The sequence below is a fragment of the Acipenser ruthenus genome, chromosome 46 (assembly GCF_902713425.1).
Source record: "Acipenser ruthenus chromosome 46, fAciRut3.2 maternal haplotype, whole genome shotgun sequence".
In the NCBI taxonomy this organism is placed as follows: Eukaryota; Metazoa; Chordata; class Actinopteri; order Acipenseriformes; family Acipenseridae; genus Acipenser; species Acipenser ruthenus.
Genome location: NC_081234.1, coordinates 4365232 through 4384206, shown reverse-complemented (window position 1 = coordinate 4384206; position 18975 = coordinate 4365232). Strand labels below are relative to the sequence as shown.

General features: G+C 41.1%; 2 protein-coding genes across 2 annotated transcripts in view; both read right to left on the bottom strand.

Annotated features, from left to right (window-relative positions):
• The window catches only part of LOC117966425 (synaptobrevin homolog YKT6), a 160382-nt gene that overhangs the window by 106531 nt on the left and 34876 nt on the right, over positions 1 to 18975 (bottom strand). The window lies entirely within an intron of this gene.
• The window catches only part of LOC117397817 (uncharacterized), a 46486-nt gene that overhangs the window by 27081 nt on the left and 430 nt on the right, over positions 1 to 18975 (bottom strand). The gene's annotated exons all lie outside the window — the stretch shown is intronic.

Genomic DNA, 18975 nt, shown 5'->3' with positions numbered 1-18975 from the left:
AATGAAATGTTTGCGAGATGTTCATTACTGAAGCCTTAAAGCTAGGAGGTGATTCGCTCTGCTACCATGAAAATAGTAGTTCTGCCAAGCCCTATGAATGAGAAACTCAGCACGCCATCCAAGTAATAGATTGCGGTCTTTCCTAGTAACATCCAATTTTGCTTCCAGCTCTTTAATTTTGCTCAAACGTGATTTATTGAGATTACAGGCAAACAATGAAGCAGAATCTCTAATAAAGCCCTTTATTGCGTCCCATAAATTACAAGGATCATTCACTGAATCACGGTTAAAGTCAAGAAACTCATCCAGATTAGATTGAAGCGAGGTACAAAATGATTTGTTCTGTAATACAGTAATACTGAAGCGCCATCGTGTGGCTCGATTCGGAATGTCATCCATTACTAACGTACAGTGTATAGCGCTGTACTCTGACACGCAAGGATATTTCGTCACTTGCTGACTTTCCACACCACTCGCTGGCGCATGCGTATTTCCATCACAGAGTGAAAGCCAGATGTGCAGTTAAAAGTAAATTTCATAATTTTGAACGAAGTGCTCGTTCGTTTCGTGGAGACAATAGCATTGGGCAAACCACCCAGGAGTAATGAAAGTATGAGGCTTTAAACAAGACTGGAAGAAAGAGTGCGATTTCACTGAAAACAGTGGTAAACCCACATCTCATCTGCAACAAATCACTTACACACTGTACCCTGTACAAGGCGAGCAACCTCAAACGTCATTATAAAACAAATCGACACATTTTCATCTGAATATCATCTGGGTCAGACTTAAGGTAGATTCTGCTTTCGGCTCAAGCGAGTTTTGTATGGCAAACGTCCTTCAGATAAATGCTAGTATATAAAATGTCTCTCGCAAACATGTCATGTTTTACAGTGTGTGTCTTGCGGCTCTCAACCATATGGAAATTTTCATATGGGGCTCATTGGGTTAGGAAGTTTGGCCACCCGTGAAATATATGCTCAAAATACTGACGAGTCTGAGACATGCACGCCTTAATATTGGAGGCCAGCTCCAGATCGACTCCCCCTTGGATGGAGAACAGGAGTACGATGTAGGTCGCTTTTTCGACGAGTTCGACATCCTGGGGCATGTCAGACAGCCGAAAGCGGAAAAAGTATGTAAGAAAACTGAGGTTTAAAATGAGGGGAGGTGAAACGAAAAGCTTCTAGGCAGCCATTGCTCAAAAGGTGCCGGCCCCATCAAATCCAACAACCGTCACCGAACCATATAGCAGCCGGCCCATCAAACCCAACAACCGTCACTGAACCATAGAGCAACCCGGCCCCATCAAACCCAACAACCGTCACCGAACCATATAGCAGCCGGCCCCATCAAACCCAACAACTGTCACCGAACCATAGAGCAACCGGCCCCATCAAACCCAATAACCGTCACTGAACCGCAAAGCAGCCGCGAGGCTGCCGACCCCATCCAACCCAACAACCGTCACCGAACCATAGAGCAGCCGGCCCCATCCAACCCAACAACCGTCACCGAACCATAGAGCAGCCGGCCCCATCAAACCCAACAACCGTCACCGAACCATAGAGCAGCCGGCCCCATCCAACCCAACAACCGTCACCGAACCATAGAGCAGCCGGCCCCATCCAACCCAACAACCGTCACCGAACCATAGAGCAGCCGGCCCCATCCAACCCAACAACCGTCACCGAACCATAGAGCAGCCGGCCCCATCCAACCCAACAACCGTCACCGAACCATAGAGCAGCCGGCCCCATCCAACCCAACAACCGTCACCGAACCATAGAGCAGCCGGCCCCATCCAACCCAACAACCGTCACCGAACCATAGAGCAGCCGGCCCCATCCAACCCAACAACCGTCACCGAACCATAGAGCAGCCGGCCCCATCCAACCCAACAACCGTCACCGAACCATAGAGCAGCCGGCCCCATCCAACCCAACAACCGTCACCGAACCATAGAGCAGCCGGCCCCATCCAACCCAACAACCGTCACCGAACCATAGAGCAGCCGGCCCCATCCAACCCAACAACCGTCACCGAACCATAGAGCAGCCGGCCCCATCCAACCCAACAACCGTCACCGAACCATAGAGCAGCCGGCCCCATCCAACCCAACAACCGTCACCGAACCATAGAGCAGCCGGCCCCATCCAACCCAACAACCGTCACCGAACCATAGAGCAGCCGGCCCCATCCAACCCAACAACCGTCACCGAACCATAGAGCAGCCGGCCCCATCCAACCCAACAACCGTCACCGAACCATAGAGCAGCCGGCCCCATCAAACCCAACAACCGTCACCGAACCATAGAGCAGCCGGCCCCATCAAACCCAACAACCGTCACCGAACCATAGAGCAGCCGGCCCCATCAAACCCAACAACCGTCACCGAACCATAGAGCAGCCGGCCCCATCAAACCCAACAACCGTCACCGAACTTAAATTAACCCGGCATCATGGCAAATAGAATGTTATATTGTGTAGAAACAGTCTTAGTTATGCCAAGACTATTTAATCCGCTGGTTAATACTGAATATTGTGTCCCATTTAGGAACATAGAAGGCTGATCCCGGGGCAAAATGAAATGAGCTGTGAGAACAGGTTAAAGAAAAGCCCCTTCAGCCTAGAAAAAAGAATGGTTACGAGGGGTCTAGATTAAGCTTTATAAAACCCATCACTGCAAATTTAGCAGAGAGGGTAGAATGAGAGGGCATACATGGGAGCGGAGAAAAAGTTTAGAACAGAAGGCAGTAAGCACTTTTATTAGAGATATAAATGCATGGACTAGCCTACCAGGTGACATTGCAGAATCTACAGCTCCGGGAACATTTAAAAAACAACTAGATTCTGTCATTTTAAATTAGACACCCCTAGTAAAGACAAATGGTGTGCTAGGATATGACAAGCCTTACAAACATACAGACCGGAGCAGACTGCAGGTAAGAGAGACAGGAAGCACTGTATCCCTTCACTGCACCACCAGCATCTGCTATGAATGAACCCTGAATAAACTTTCTGGCTGTCTCATCTATGTTTATAATCCTAGCACTCACTGTCTGATTCATGACTGGAGGCATTCTAGCCATGTGAAATTTCCATCTGGGACAGTGAAATTGTTATGAATAGATTTAGAATGGTTTAACCTTTTGCGGTCCTATGTCAGACCTGGTCTATAATTATCTGTATGCAGTGGCTTTATTGAGCTATTCACATAAAAAACAATAACAGAAAAACAGCTACCATGGTGATCATCAGCATTATAATAAATGTAATATTGTTTACAGCAAAAAACTAATTGGTAAATTGCAGCATACCATTTAGTCTACATGATGTGTCTAACTAGTGGATTGAGCAGGTTTAGTTCACTTGATGCGGACAAAAGGCCCTTTCATACCTAGTTCGTTTATGAAGATCCGATTCAGAATTCACTTGCAAACAAGTGTTGCAATTTTGCTTTGATGGTTTCAAACCAGAACATATCAAATGAACTGCATTTTTCCTGCAAGTGAGTTCAAGTTCGCCTTCTCGACTTGTAATTGCATCAGAATGTGTTTGTTTTCACACTGCAATTTAAGTGAACCTGACTGTCTGGGTTTGTGCACGTGACTAAAATGATATCTTCCTGTTCATGCCCAGACGGATGCTCATTACTAAACATGGAGGGGTCCGCCCGTGCAAGGCTTGCCATATTAGTACTATGTATGTACATTTTATTTATTCAACATCTGCTGGTACAATGTTAGCACGAAAGCCAGATAACAAATATTGTTAAGCAACAACAACATTTTTCATGCTGTTTTATGTGCAAGGAGGAGACATTTTTAAAAGATGACAAATGTATAGTCTGGACGTTGCGAGTTCGAGTCCAGGCTATTCCTGTGCCGATCGAGGATGGGAGCTTCCAGGGGGCGGCGCTCAATTGGCCGAACGCCGCCCGGGGGGAGGGAGGGTTAGGTTGGCCAGGGTGTCCTCGGCTCACCGCGCACCAGTGACCGCTGTAGTCTGGCCGGGCGCCTGCGAGCTTGCCTGTAAACTGCCCGAGAGCTGCGTTGTCCTCCAACTCTGTAGCTCTTGGGTGGCTGCATGGCGAGTCCACAGTGTGAAAAAAAGCGGTCGGCTGATGGCACACGCTTTGGAGGACAGCGTGTGTTCGTCTTCGCCCTCCCGAATCAGCGCAGGGGTGGTAGCGGTGAGCTGGGCATAATAAAATAATTGGCCATTCCAAATTGGGAGAAAATAATAAAAATAATTGGCAACGACAATTTATAAAAAAATAAATAAATAAAATTTAAAAAATCTGCCTGCTCGCCCGAGGCGAATTAAATCTGATGAGGACTAGTTGATGTCTGTGTCTCAGTAGTCCTCTGGGCGAGTACTTAAAACAAATGTACACATATACTCTCACATTTAGTCTTGTGTTATGCAGGAAAGTCAATTTTCTAACAGGGTGTAGCAGTGGTGAATAAGCATTCATAATGATTTAGTCACTCAGAACTGAACCCTCCCTTCATCTCCCCTGCAACGCCAACTTGAGTGACACAGGAATGAAGCTTCAGTCCTGTCAGAAATGTTCCTGTCCCATCCCATCCCATGAAAGAGTCATCATTTCCAATCCTGTCCCATCCTGTAACTTTTTTTAAATTCCTGTCCTTTCAAAAAAAATCCCATCCCATCCCATCACGTGATATACAGAGATCAACTATTATTTGGAGGTAGATATAACCCAAACATGGTATTGAAATATTTCATGAACATTCAGAGAGTATCCATCATGTATTTATTTATTAAAAATCGTAGTATTATACATACCCCTTCAAGGTAGCGCCGTAGCAGAATCTCAAAAAAATAGTAGCCGATATGGCCAAATCGTAGCCGTTGGCATCTCGTCATTATTATTATTATTATTATTATTTATTTCTTAGCATACACCAGGGCGACTTACAATTGTTACAAGATATCACATTATTTATTTATTTATTTTATTTTTCTATTTACATACAATTACGTTATTTTTTACACATTATTTTTACATACAATTACCCATTTATACAGTTGGGTTTTTACTGGAGCAATCTAGGTAAAGTACCTTGCTCAAGGGTACAGCAGCAGTGTCCCCCACCTGGGATTGAACCCACGACCCTCTGGTCAAGAGTCCAGAGCCCTAACCACTACTCCACACTGCTGCCCTAGGGGTAATATTCATAAAAACCAAAAATGTGCACATCCTTAATATACTGTACATATGTACCGTGCCCCCTGTCTGATTTTCTGCATTTTTGCACATTTTTCACATTGTATTTGGTCCGATTTTTTTTGTGGATTGTAGTAGTACATAGAGGGAGTCTGAGAGAATAAATGACACCAGAGTATGGTGCTTCTTTCATTTGTTTGGTGTGCAAGGTAATCAAACATGCAATCTTCAGGTGTGAAAAAGTTATTGCCCCCCCTAGTTAACTCAACCCAATTAAAGGGATAATTATGGTCAGCTGTTTGAGTACTTTCAACCAGGCCTGAGTTGGGCCAGCCCTTCCCAATATAAATCTGACTATCTTTGGACATTACAGAGTGAAGTTGTCAGCACACAGGTTCTAGAGGCACATCATGCCACGAACAAAAGAAATTTCTGAAGACCAAGTTGTTGATGCCTATGAGTCTGGAAGCGGTTACAAAGCAATTTCTAAGGCTCTGGGGCTCCACCGAACCACAGTCAGAGCCATATTGTCCAAATGGAGAAAGTTTGGGACAGAAGTGAATCTTCCCAAGAGTGGCCGTCCTGCCAAAATCTCTCCAACAGCAAGGTGTAAAATCGTCCAGGAAGTCACAAAGAACCCTAGAACAACATCCAGGGATCTGCAGGCATCTCTCGCCGACATGGGCCCCGTTATGTCTGGCAAAAATCAAACACTGCATTCCACAGTAAGAACCTCATACCAACAGTCAAGCATGGTGGTGGTAGTGTCATGGTTTGGGGATGCTTTGCTGCATCAGGACCTTGGACGCCTTGCCATCATTGAAGGAACCATGAATTCTGCTCTGTATCAGAGAATTCTACAGGAGAATGTCAGGCCATCTGTCCATGAGCTGAAGCTGAAGCGCAGCTGGGTCATGCAGCAAGACAATGATCCGAAACACACAAGCAAGTCTACATCAGAATGGTTAATTTAAAGTTTTGGAATGGCCTAGTCAAAGTCCAGACCTAAACCCCATTGAGATGTTGTGGCAGGACCTGAAACAAGCAGTTCATGCTCGAAAACCCACAAATGTCACTGAGTTGAAGCAGTTCTGCATGGAGGAGTGGGCCAAAATTCCTCCACGGCGCTGTGAGAGACTAATCAATAACTACAGGAAGCTTTTGGTTGCAGTTATTGCTGCTAAAGGTGGCGTAACCAGTTATTGAGTCTAAGGGGGAAGATTACTTTTTTTCCCGGGGGCATTGGGTGTTGCATAACTTTCTTTAATTAATAAATAAATGAAATATGTATCAAATTTTGTGTTATTTGTTCACTCAGTGTCCCTTTTATCTAATATTAGGGTTTGGTATAAACAGAAGGGAGACCACATCAAAACAAGGGCAACAACTCAGGTAAGACCACTATTAAATGTATTTATCTTAATGCTAGAAGTCTCAGAAACAAAATGTTAGAACTTGAAGCTACTGCAATAACAAGTAACTACGATGTGATAGGTATTACAGAAACTTGGTTGTCCGAGAGTGATGGAGACGAATATAATATTAGTGGGTACACACTATATAGGAAAGGCAGGCAGGACAGAAGAGGCGGAGGGGTAGCGCTATACATAAGAAATAGTCTTGAAGCCCAGGTGTTAAATCAGGACAAAGAAAACAATGCAGAATCAATATGGGTCAGAATAATGGACACAAATTCAAAGGGCATAATAGCAGCATGCTATAGACCGCCAAATTCAGATGCTGAGCAAAATAATCTGTTATACAATGACATTCGAAATGCGTGTAGAAAAGGAGAAGCCATACTAATGGGGGATTTCAACTTCCCCCATATAAAATGGGAAAACCCGATGGGGGGCAAGACGGATGAAATTGAAATGGTGGAAATGGCAAATGACTGCTTCCTAACGCAATTTGTCAAGGCACCGACTAGAGGGGAGGCATGCCTTGACTTAGTCTTTTCAAATAATGAAGACAGAATACCTAAAACAGAGGTCAGACAGCCATTGACAAACTCAGACCACAACATGGTCTCATTTGAAGTGTTTTTTAAAACCCCAAAAGTAATGACTAAAGCTAAGGTTTACAATTTTAGAAAAGCAAACTATGAAGGTATGAAACAGAGACTAATAGAAGTAGATTGGAGTAAAATAGAGAAAACATCCACAGAAAAATGACTGTTTTTTAAAAATGTAGTACTAGAGGCGCAAAACAATTACATCCCAAAAGTAGACAAATCTAAATCTAAAACAAAATGGACAAAATTGTTTAATAGATCAATCTAAAAAAAACATTCAGCGATAAAAGGCACTTTACAGAGCGTTTAAAAGGGACCAAAAACAAAGTACACTGCAAACACAAGTCAAAAAGGAAGTTAGAAAGGCCAAGAGAGAGATAGAAATCAATATTGCTAAGGGGGCTAAAACCAATTCCAAAATGTTTTTCCAATATTATAACAGCAAGAGAACATTCAAAGAGGAGGTTAAATGTCTAAGAGACACAAATGGCAAAATCATAGATGAAGAAAAAAAAAATAGCAAATATATTAAATGATTACTTTTCACAGGTTTTTACAAAGGAGGACACGGACAACATGCCCCACATGTCGACCTGTTCCTATCCAATTTTAAATGACTTTAGCATAACAGAGGCAGAAGTGTTAAAGGGACTAGGCGCTCTTAAAATAAACAAATCCCCTGGGCCAGATGAGATCCTCCCAATAGTACTCAAAGAAATGAAAGAAGTTATTTACAAACCGCTAACCAAGATCATGCAACAGTCTCTTGACACAGGGGTTGTACCGACAGACTGGAAAATAGCAAACGTAATACTGATCCACAAAAAGGGAGACAAAACTGAACCAGGTAACTACAGACCAGTAAGCTTGACTTCTATTATATGTAAACTTATGGAAACTATAATAAGACCCAAAATGGAAAATTACCTATATGGTAACAATATCCTGGGAGACAGCCATCATGGTTTTAGGAAAGGGAGATCATGTCTAACTAACCTACTTGACTTTTTTGAGGATGCAACATTGAAAATGGAAAACTGCAAAGCATACGACATGGTTTATTTAGATTTCCAGAAAGCTTTTGACAAAGTCCCGCATAAAAGATTAATTCTCAAACTGAACGCAGTAGGGATTCAAGGAAATGCATGCACATGGATTAGGGAGTGGTTAACAGGTAGAAAACAGAAAGTACTGATTAGAGGAGAAACCTCAAAATGGAGTGAGGTAACCAGTGGTGTACCACAGGGATCAGTATTAGGTCCTCTGCTATTCCTAATCTACGTTAATGATTTAGATTCTGGTATAGTAAGCAAACTCGTTAAATTTGCAGATTACACAAAAATAGGAGGAGTGGCAAACACTGTTGAAGCAGCAAAGGTCATTCAAAATGATCTAGACAGCATTCAGAATTGGGCAGACACATGGCAAATGAAATTTAATAGAGAAAAGTGTGAAGTATTGCATGAGGGCAATAAAAATGTGCATTATAAATATCATATGGGAGATAGTGAAATTGAAGAAGGGAACTATGAAAAAGACCTAGGAGTTTATGTTGACTCAGAAATGTCTTCATCTAGACAATGTGGGGAAGCTATAAAAAAGGCTAACAAGATGCTCAGATATATTGTGAGAAGTGTTGAATTTAAATCAAGGGAAGTAATGTTAAAACTCTACAATGCATTAGTAAGACCTCACCTAGAATATTGTGTTCAATTCTGGTCACCTCGTTACAAAAAGGATATTGCTGCTCTAGAAAGAGTGCAAAGAAGAGTGACCAGAATTATCCCAGGTTTAAAAGGCATGTCGTATGCAGACAGGCTAAAAGAATTGAATCTATTCAGTCTTGAACAAAGAAGACTACGCGGCGATCTGATTCAAACATTCAAAATCCTAAAAGGTATAGACAATGTCAACCCGGGGGACTTCTTTGACTTGAAAAAAGAAACAAGGACCAGGGGTCATAAATGGAGATTATATAAAGGGGCACTCAGAACAGAAAATAGGAGGCACTTTTTTACACAGAGAATTGTGAGGGTCTGGAACCAACTCCCCAGTAATGTTGTTGAAGCCGACACCCTGGGATCCTTCAAGAAGCTGCTTGATGAGATTCTGGGATCAATAAGCTACTAACAACCAAACGAGCAAGATGGGCTGAATAGCCTCCTCTCGTTTGTAAACTTTCTTATGTTCTTATCTGATAACATTCAGTGTCAAAAATATGCAAAAATGCAGAAAATCAGGCAGGGGGCAAATACTTTTTCACGGCACTGTATAAAGAGGGAGATGTGTTAAAAACATGCCAGTAGCTATCCACAGTGTTCGGTTATTCTGCTTGTATCAATAATTCATATATCAATATTGTTAACTAAAAGACTGACTCTTCCTGTCTGCTGGTGGCAGAGTAGTCCCGTTCCTTCCCATTCCCGGAAGCTTAAATCCTGTTCTTGCCCGTCCTGAGAGGTTATTTTTTTATTTTTTATTTCCCGGTCCCGTCTGTTCCCGTGAGCTTCACTCCTGTACCATCCCATCCCGCAAAATTTAACACAATTTTTTTCCTGTACTGTGGGAGTCCCGTCTTCATGTCACTCTCTAATGCCAACCTCACTTAATGACATTTTAGGTTTGAGTTCTGCCTCTGCACGGGATGCGAAGTTAATTGGTCATTTGAATTTACTGAAACACGTTGCTGCTTTGAAGTAAGTGTGAAGTCATTTTACAAGAATGTGGAGATTTATACCGGGTTGTGACCCCCCACCTCAAAACAAAACAAAAAAATACTGAAGATGCGATTAGGAAAGAGGGCCGGTTGTACTAAGGTCAAAGATGCCACGTTTTACTAAACATTTTAAAACCAATAAACAATTACCTTAAATGAACATTATAGTAATATGTTGCTTAAAACATAACACAATATATCATAATCAAGTTGAGTTCTTACCAATGAAAAAACACAACACGTTGAAAGGATCACTGTCTGTAGTTTGGTGTTGTTTACATTATCGTCAGCATATTTTAAATGACTGGAAACTAAAATGACTTTTTTAAAACACCCTTTTCTTATACCAATACAATACTGGTGAGTGACAACACCGTGTAACAATTTTTTTTTTTTTTTTTGGTTCCTGGGTAGTAAGTGTTATTTCCTAATTGCTTATGCCTCAAAAGTATAGAGAATGGCTATTATTCCCCACAAACTTTGCTTTTGTGACCAGGACAGTGATATTTTGAAATTTACCTATTTTCCAGAACATTCCAGATAGATTCAGTGCTGAGTAAACTTGGAGTAACTTCTAGAACTTTCCAGTAATATAAACAGTACTATAAATACAGGGGCCTTAAGCCCACCAGTTCAGTTTAGTTCCAGCTGCCTAAGTGGATACATATCTGCATTTTTCTGAGATGGCATCAAGAGGCTACAAGCATCCGGCAGACGCATTTTGCTATGTCTGCGGCCAATTTATCAAGACAAGAGCGAAAAAGTACTCCGTGAAAGCATCTGCTAAGATGTATGAGGCCTACAAGGCATATTTCGGCATGCCTGTCGGGGATCAAGACAAACCCTGGGCACCTCATTTCACCTGCGAGCACTGCAAAAAAACTCTGGAAGGTAAGATGGACAATTGTTGCTCGGAATTTTATGTTATAAAATTTGTTAAAATTTTTAAAATTGTAAAAGTTTTTAATTTTAAAATGTTTTACAATTTTCAATGTTATTGAAAAAATATATCATATATGAAAAATGCTGCGAGAATTTCTTACACATTAGTGATGGGTGAAATAAATGTATTTTTGTAGGATGGTACAGAGGGGAAAAGAGAGCCATGAAGTTTGCTATCCCAAGAATTTGGCGGGAACCCACTGACCACTCAAGCAACTGCTACTTCTGCATGGTGGACCTTCCAAGCGGACCGAGTTCTCTGTGGGGAGGAACAACGTCAAGTGGGAGCCACTGGTGGACCCCCGGAAGGTGCTGATGCCACCACTGCACATCAAATTGGGCCTTATGAAACAATTTGTCAGAGCTCTAGATAAGGAGTCGGCAGCCTTCAAGTACCTTCAAGACTTCTTCCCTAAGCTGTCTGAGGCAAAGGTCAAAGCCGGTGTCTTCGTCGGACCACAGATAAAGAAGATCCTGGAGTGCAATGAATTCCCCAAGAAGCTCACTAGTAAGGAGAAAGCGGCTTGGAACAGCTTTGTCGCAGTGGTTCGGGGCTTCCTGGGCAATCACAAGGACGAAAACTATGTGGAGCTGGTTGAGACTCTGGTGAAGAACTATGGCACAATGGGCTGTAGGATGTCCCTCAAAGTCCATATCCTTGAAGCTCATCTTGATAAATTCAAGAACATGGGAGCGTACTCGGAGGAGCAAGGCGAGCGCTTCCACCAGGATATACTGGACTTTGAACGCCGCTACCAAGGACAGTATAACGAGAACATGATGGAAGACTACATTTGGGGGCTGATTCGTGAAAGTGATTTACAGTATAATCGTAAATCTCAAAAAACTACTCACTTCTAAATCTTTTGTAGTCATTTTTGTATTACTTTAGTATAAATACATGTTAATTTGGATTCATATGTTGTTTTTTTTCTGACTTATGTGAACGAAAAGACACAAATTTGCCCGTTTTCTCATTGGAAATAGGTAAATTTCAAAATATCACTGTCCTGGTCACAAAAGCAAAGTTTGTGGGGAATAATAGCCATTTTCTATACTTTTGAGGCATAAGCAATTAGGAAATAACACTTGCTACCCAGGAACAAAAACTGTGTTCCACAATTAGTTTGTTTGAAAATCAGGCTTTAAATCACTGATAATAGGTGCATAGGCAGCGATTCCGGAGTGCTCCGGGGCTCAAGCTCCAATAGGGGAAAAAAATAAGGTCCCGCTTATGCAAATAAATCACCTGTTCTGTCAAATTATAGTGTGGATGCTTCACAATTCGAACTGTTATTGCAGAGTTTAAAAAGTAAAACATTCACTGGCGGCTCTGACAAACCGGAAGGCGATCCTTCACATATTCAAATCCATTTATACAAAGTCTCCCAGCTTTCTTGAAAAGATCTGCGTTTCCCTCGTTTTTTGTATTTGTTATGCGGTCAGTAGTACCCAACCTTGCAGATTCAGCGTCCATCAGTTCTGGCAGATTCTACTGTACTTGCTGAAGCGTTTTTCTCCCACTGCTAATTAAAAAAAAAAAAAAAAAGTAGCCATAAGCTAACAATTTCATCCCGAGGAAAAAAAAAAGTTAAGTTCTAACATTTTAATATGGGGGGGGGGGGCAGGGGGGGCAACAAAATGTAAGCTAAGAAAAGGGGGCGGCATATAAAAAGTTTGCGCACCACTGGTCTAGTGCATACAAATGCCTGAAAAGCTGTATAAAGGTGCACATATTTGGTATTTTTGAACTGGAGACACAGACCCATTCAAAACCACTGTCTTTAACAGTGGAACTAAAACTGTCAGATTCACAGATCCAAAATGTTGTGAAAAAAGTGTGACTTACTACATACAGTGAGATTCCAGCAGATTCCAGAAGGATTATGGATAACAAACCACTGAACGGTGGGTTGCATATTTTGAAGTGGAAAAGTCAAAGTGGTCTTGTGTAAGCCTAGAGCATGTAAAACCCCTCAAAACAATGAACAAATGTACAAACAGGCACAGGCACATACACTTGACCGGAGGGTCGTGGGTTCAATCCCAGGTGGGGGACACTGCTGCTGTACCCTTGAGCAACGTACTTTACCTAGATTGCTCCAGTAAAAACCTAACTGTATAAATGGGCAATTGTATGTAAAAATAATGTGTAAAAAAGAATGTAATTGTATGTAAAAATAATGTGATATCTTAGGAGGCTGTGGTCCAGTGGTTAAAGAAAAGGGCTTATAACCAGGAGGTCCCTGGTTCAAATCCCATCTCAGCCACTGACTCATTGTGTGACTCTGAGCAAGTCACTTAACCTCCTTGTGCTCCGTCTTTCGGGTGAGACGTAGTTGTAAGTGACTCTGCAGCTGATGCATAGTTCACACACCCTAGTCTCTGTAAGTCACCTTGGATAAAGGCGTCTGCGAAATAAACAAATAAAAAATAAACATCAACTTAACAGCTTCTACAATCTCATATCAAACAGGCACAGGCACATACATCAACTTAACAGCTTCTACAATCTCATATCAAACAGGCACAGGCACATACATTAACTTAACAGCTTCTACAATCTCATATCATACAGGAATTTAGGGACTAAATGTGATGCAGGTATAATACATTTTATGTCAGTGGGCACAGGCTCCATATTTGCCGGGTTGTAAACATAAAATACAGTGCATGGTGGGATAATGTCATATCATGTCCCACGGTACCATTGTGCTGCTAGGAACTGTAACTAAACTATTTTAAAAGTGCTTGTACACATTAACCCTGACTAAACATGAAACAGTACTTTAGTGTGGATGCTTTGAGCTGGTTTAATTTAAAAGATTTTGAGTACGGTTTTCGAGATCGGTTATAAGAACATAAGAAAGTTTAGGAACGAGAGGAGGCCATTCAGCCCATCTTGCTCGTTTGGTTGTTAGTAGCTTATTGATCCCAGAATCTCATCAAGCAGCTTCTTGAAGGATTCCAGGGTGTCAGCTTCAACAACATTACTATGTAGTGCGGAGAGGAACTAAGACATCCTCTTTACAATCACAATTCTGCTCACACAGGCTTCCTCCCCTCCCCTGCATGACAGATTTAAACACTGTCTACAATACAATGTGAAAGTTTTTAATTTTAAAATGTTTTACAATTTTCAATGTTATTGAAAAAATATATCATATATGAAAAATGCTGCGAGAATTTCTTACACATTAGTGATGGGTGAAATAAATGTATTTTTGTAGGATGGTACAGAGGGGAAAAGAGAGCCATGAAGTTTGCTATCCCAAGAATTTGGCGGGAACCCACTGACCACTCAAGCAACTGCTACTTCTGCATGGTGGACCTTCCAAGCGGACCGAGTTCTCTGTGGGGAGGAACAACGTCAAGTGGGAGCCACTGGTGGACCCCCGGAAGGTGCTGATGCCACCACTGCACATCAAATTGGGCCTTATGAAACAATTTGTCAGAGCTCTAGATAAGGAGTCGGCAGCCTTCAAGTACCTTCAAGACTTCTTCCCTAAGCTGTCTGAGGCAAAGGTCAAAGCCGGTGTCTTCGTCGGACCACAGATAAAGAAGATCCTGGAGTGCAATGAATTCCCCAAGAAGCTCACTAGTAAGGAGAAAGCGGCTTGGAACAGCTTTGTCGCAGTGGTTCGGGGCTTCCTGGGCAATCACAAGGACGAAAACTATGTGGAGCTGGTTGAGACTCTGGTGAAGAACTATGGCACAATGGGCTGTAGGATGTCCCTCAAAGTCCATATCCTTGAAGCTCATCTTGATAAATTCAAGAACATGGGAGCGTACTCGGAGGAGCAAGGCGAGCGCTTCCACCAGGATATACTGGACTTTGAACGCCGCTACCAAGGACAGTATAACGAGAACATGATGGAAGACTACATTTGGGGGCTGATTCGTGAAAGTGATTTACAGTATAATCGTAAATCTCAAAAAACTACTCACTTCTAAATCTTTTGTAGTCATTTTTGTATTACTTTAGTATAAATACATGTTAATTTGGATTCATATGTTGTTTTTTTTCTGACTTATGTGAACGAAAAGACACAAATTTGCCCGTTTTCTCATTGGAAATAGGTAAATTTCAAAATATCACTGTCCTGGTCACAAAAGCAAAGTTTGTGGGGAATAATAGCCATTTTCTATACTTTTGAGGCATAAGCAATTAGGAAATAACACTTGCTACCCAGGAACAAAAACTGTGTTCCACAATTAGTTTGTTTGAAAATCAGGCTTTAAATCACTGATAATAGGTGCATAGGCAGCGATTCCGGAGTGCTCCGGGGCTCAAGCTCCAATAGGGGAAAAAAATAAGGTCCCGCTTATGCAAATAAATCACCTGTTCTGTCAAATTATAGTGTGGATGCTTCACAATTCGAACTGTTATTGCAGAGTTTAAAAAGTAAAACATTCACTGGCGGCTCTGACAAACCGGAAGGCGATCCTTCACATATTCAAATCCATTTATACAAAGTCTCCCAGCTTTCTTGAAAAGATCTGCGTTTCCCTCGTTTTTTGTATTTGTTATGCGGTCAGTAGTACCCAACCTTGCAGATTCAGCGTCCATCAGTTCTGGCAGATTCTACTGTACTTGCTGAAGCGTTTTTCTCCCACTGCTAATTAAAAAAAAAAAAAAAAAGTAGCCATAAGCTAACAATTTCATCCCGAGGAAAAAAAAAAGTTAAGTTCTAACATTTTAATATGGGGGGGGGGGGCAGGGGGGGCAACAAAATGTAAGCTAAGAAAAGGGGGCGGCATATAAAAAGTTTGCGCACCACTGGTCTAGTGCATACAAATGCCTGAAAAGCTGTATAAAGGTGCACATATTTGGTATTTTTGAACTGGAGACACAGACCCATTCAAAACCACTGTCTTTAACAGTGGAACTAAAACTGTCAGATTCACAGATCCAAAATGTTGTGAAAAAAGTGTGACTTACTACATACAGTGAGATTCCAGCAGATTCCAGAAGGATTATGGATAACAAACCACTGAACGGTGGGTTGCATATTTTGAAGTGGAAAAGTCAAAGTGGTCTTGTGTAAGCCTAGAGCATGTAAAACCCCTCAAAACAATGAACAAATGTACAAACAGGCACAGGCACATACACTTGACCGGAGGGTCGTGGGTTCAATCCCAGGTGGGGGACACTGCTGCTGTACCCTTGAGCAACGTACTTTACCTAGATTGCTCCAGTAAAAACCTAACTGTATAAATGGGCAATTGTATGTAAAAATAATGTGTAAAAAAGAATGTAATTGTATGTAAAAATAATGTGATATCTTAGGAGGCTGTGGTCCAGTGGTTAAAGAAAAGGGCTTATAACCAGGAGGTCCCTGGTTCAAATCCCATCTCAGCCACTGACTCATTGTGTGACTCTGAGCAAGTCACTTAACCTCCTTGTGCTCCGTCTTTCGGGTGAGACGTAGTTGTAAGTGACTCTGCAGCTGATGCATAGTTCACACACCCTAGTCTCTGTAAGTCACCTTGGATAAAGGCGTCTGCGAAATAAACAAATAAAAAATAAACATCAACTTAACAGCTTCTACAATCTCATATCAAACAGGCACAGGCACATACATCAACTTAACAGCTTCTACAATCTCATATCAAACAGGCACAGGCACATACATTAACTTAACAGCTTCTACAATCTCATATCATACAGGAATTTAGGGACTAAATGTGATGCAGGTATAATACATTTTATGTCAGTGGGCACAGGCTCCATATTTGCCGGGTTGTAAACATAAAATACAGTGCATGGTGGGATAATGTCATATCATGTCCCACGGTACCATTGTGCTGCTAGGAACTGTAACTAAACTATTTTAAAAGTGCTTGTACACATTAACCCTGACTAAACATGAAACAGTACTTTAGTGTGGATGCTTTGAGCTGGTTTAATTTAAAAGATTTTGAGTACGGTTTTCGAGATCGGTTATAAGAACATAAGAAAGTTTAGGAACGAGAGGAGGCCATTCAGCCCATCTTGCTCGTTTGGTTGTTAGTAGCTTATTGATCCCAGAATCTCATCAAGCAGCTTCTTGAAGGATTCCAGGGTGTCAGCTTCAACAACATTACTATGTAGTGCGGAGAGGAACTAAGACATCCTCTTTACAATCACAATTCTGCTCACACAGGCTTCCTCCCCTCCCCTGCATGACAGATTTAAACACTGTCTACAATACAATGTGAATAGATACAGGACAGATTAAAGCCGGAGGGCAAACAAACCCTTATTTTTAAATAGTTTGTATTTCATGCATACCAATGTACAGAAGTTATATTGGATACTTCTGGAGAATATCAACATTTTTGTCTCCCAATACAATTGGTGTATATTTCTGAATATTGTTGTACTAGTCCTTTTATCATACAGTTCTCTAGATAAGACACACATGTGACACACAAACAGAAGATCAGACAGACTGACAACTTCCATGCACCCTCAGATTCGATTCACACACTGAATTCCAAGGGCACTTTCTAGTGCACTGCTTCTAGCATAAACTATCCAGAGTGATCATTTCATATATGATTGTTAGCTTTCAAATCTTAGAAAGTAGGGTTAAATCTAGTGTATAGAATGTGTTAAAGGTCAGTGGTCTTACTTTTAGAGACCATTCATAACTATTACTACTACTCAGTAGTGCTTAATTTAGAAATACTAAAACTTAATTAAAACGACTACTGTCTTCAATGTCAATGAACGCAAGTTTGAGTATTTATTATTTTGGAGATACTACTGCACAGCAGTAATGACATTCAGTACTAAAAACTCAAGAGTAAGACGAGTACAACCAATACTATTTTAGAAAGTCAAAAACGACTGGGAAAAAACATCCAGTATTCTTACAAAACTTAACTGAAACAGACCAAAACATGTGTAGTTGTGACACTGGACTGGATTTATTTGTTGATTAGGGATTAAACCATCCCATGCTTTACTGTCAAAGAATAAGTAAAGACGTGACGATGCACCCGAATTTATTTTGCAGATTATTATTATTATTATTATTATTATTATTATTATTATTATTATTATTATTATTATTATTTATTATTAGAGCATGTAAAAAGGTAAACAATTAAAGTACTGAGTTGAAGAAGCACGTGTGTTATGCCACGGTGCATTCTCTAAACATTAACAAGTCAAGGTCTTCCGCTCCGATAAAAACTAAAGATATGTACTGTATCTTTCTACAGTCCTCAGTCGAGAAGTGACCGTGCTGGTCTGCCTGTCACAGTATTTTTACGGATCGTGTCCAGTAATACCGGTGTGTTCTTCTTTCCCCTCCCTCTGTTGTTGTTAATCAGTAAGTGTCTGTGCCCGCAGCTAGTAAAACGACCTTTAGGTAACATAGTGAAAACAAGGTCTGGGTTCTGAGAAAGTAGAGTGCACGTACGTTTGAATTCTCTACAAGAAATAGCACAAATATGTTGCGCTGTGTTTTATCATTCACGCCGTACACTGTCAGTAAGTGTGGGATCTGCTGCTTTACAGGTAACTAAAAGCAACACTATTATTATTATTATTATTTATTTCTTAGCAGACGCCCTTATCCAGGGCGATTTACAATCGTAAGCAAATACATTTCAAGTGTTACAATACAAGTAATACAATAAGAGCAAGAAATACAATAACTTTTGTTCAAGCAAAGTACAAGTGTGACATACCACAATTCAATAATACAGCAGATAACAGTGACACAGTGATAGTTACATCAGGATATGATTAAATACAAAATACTACAGATTAAACACTTGGCAGATTACAGTACTCTGAAGTACAGGATTAAATGCAGTAAAATAGGGGGCAGATAAGAGCACGTAAAGCACATTTAAGGAAGGGTGATAAGTGTCCCAGGGGAAAAACAGAGGAGTTCTACAGGTGCTGTCTCAAGAGGTGAGTCTTAAGGAGGCGCCAGAATTATTAGCTATTATTAGCGTCATGAATTCTTATAGTTATGCCAAGTTTTTACGTTTTTTTTTTTAAAACACATATTAATGCCGCAACATCTGTTTGAACACGGTAAGAAAAGAAAAAAAATGAAATTATGCAGTGTTCACTAAAACCCTTGCACTGTCGTCCAAAATAGC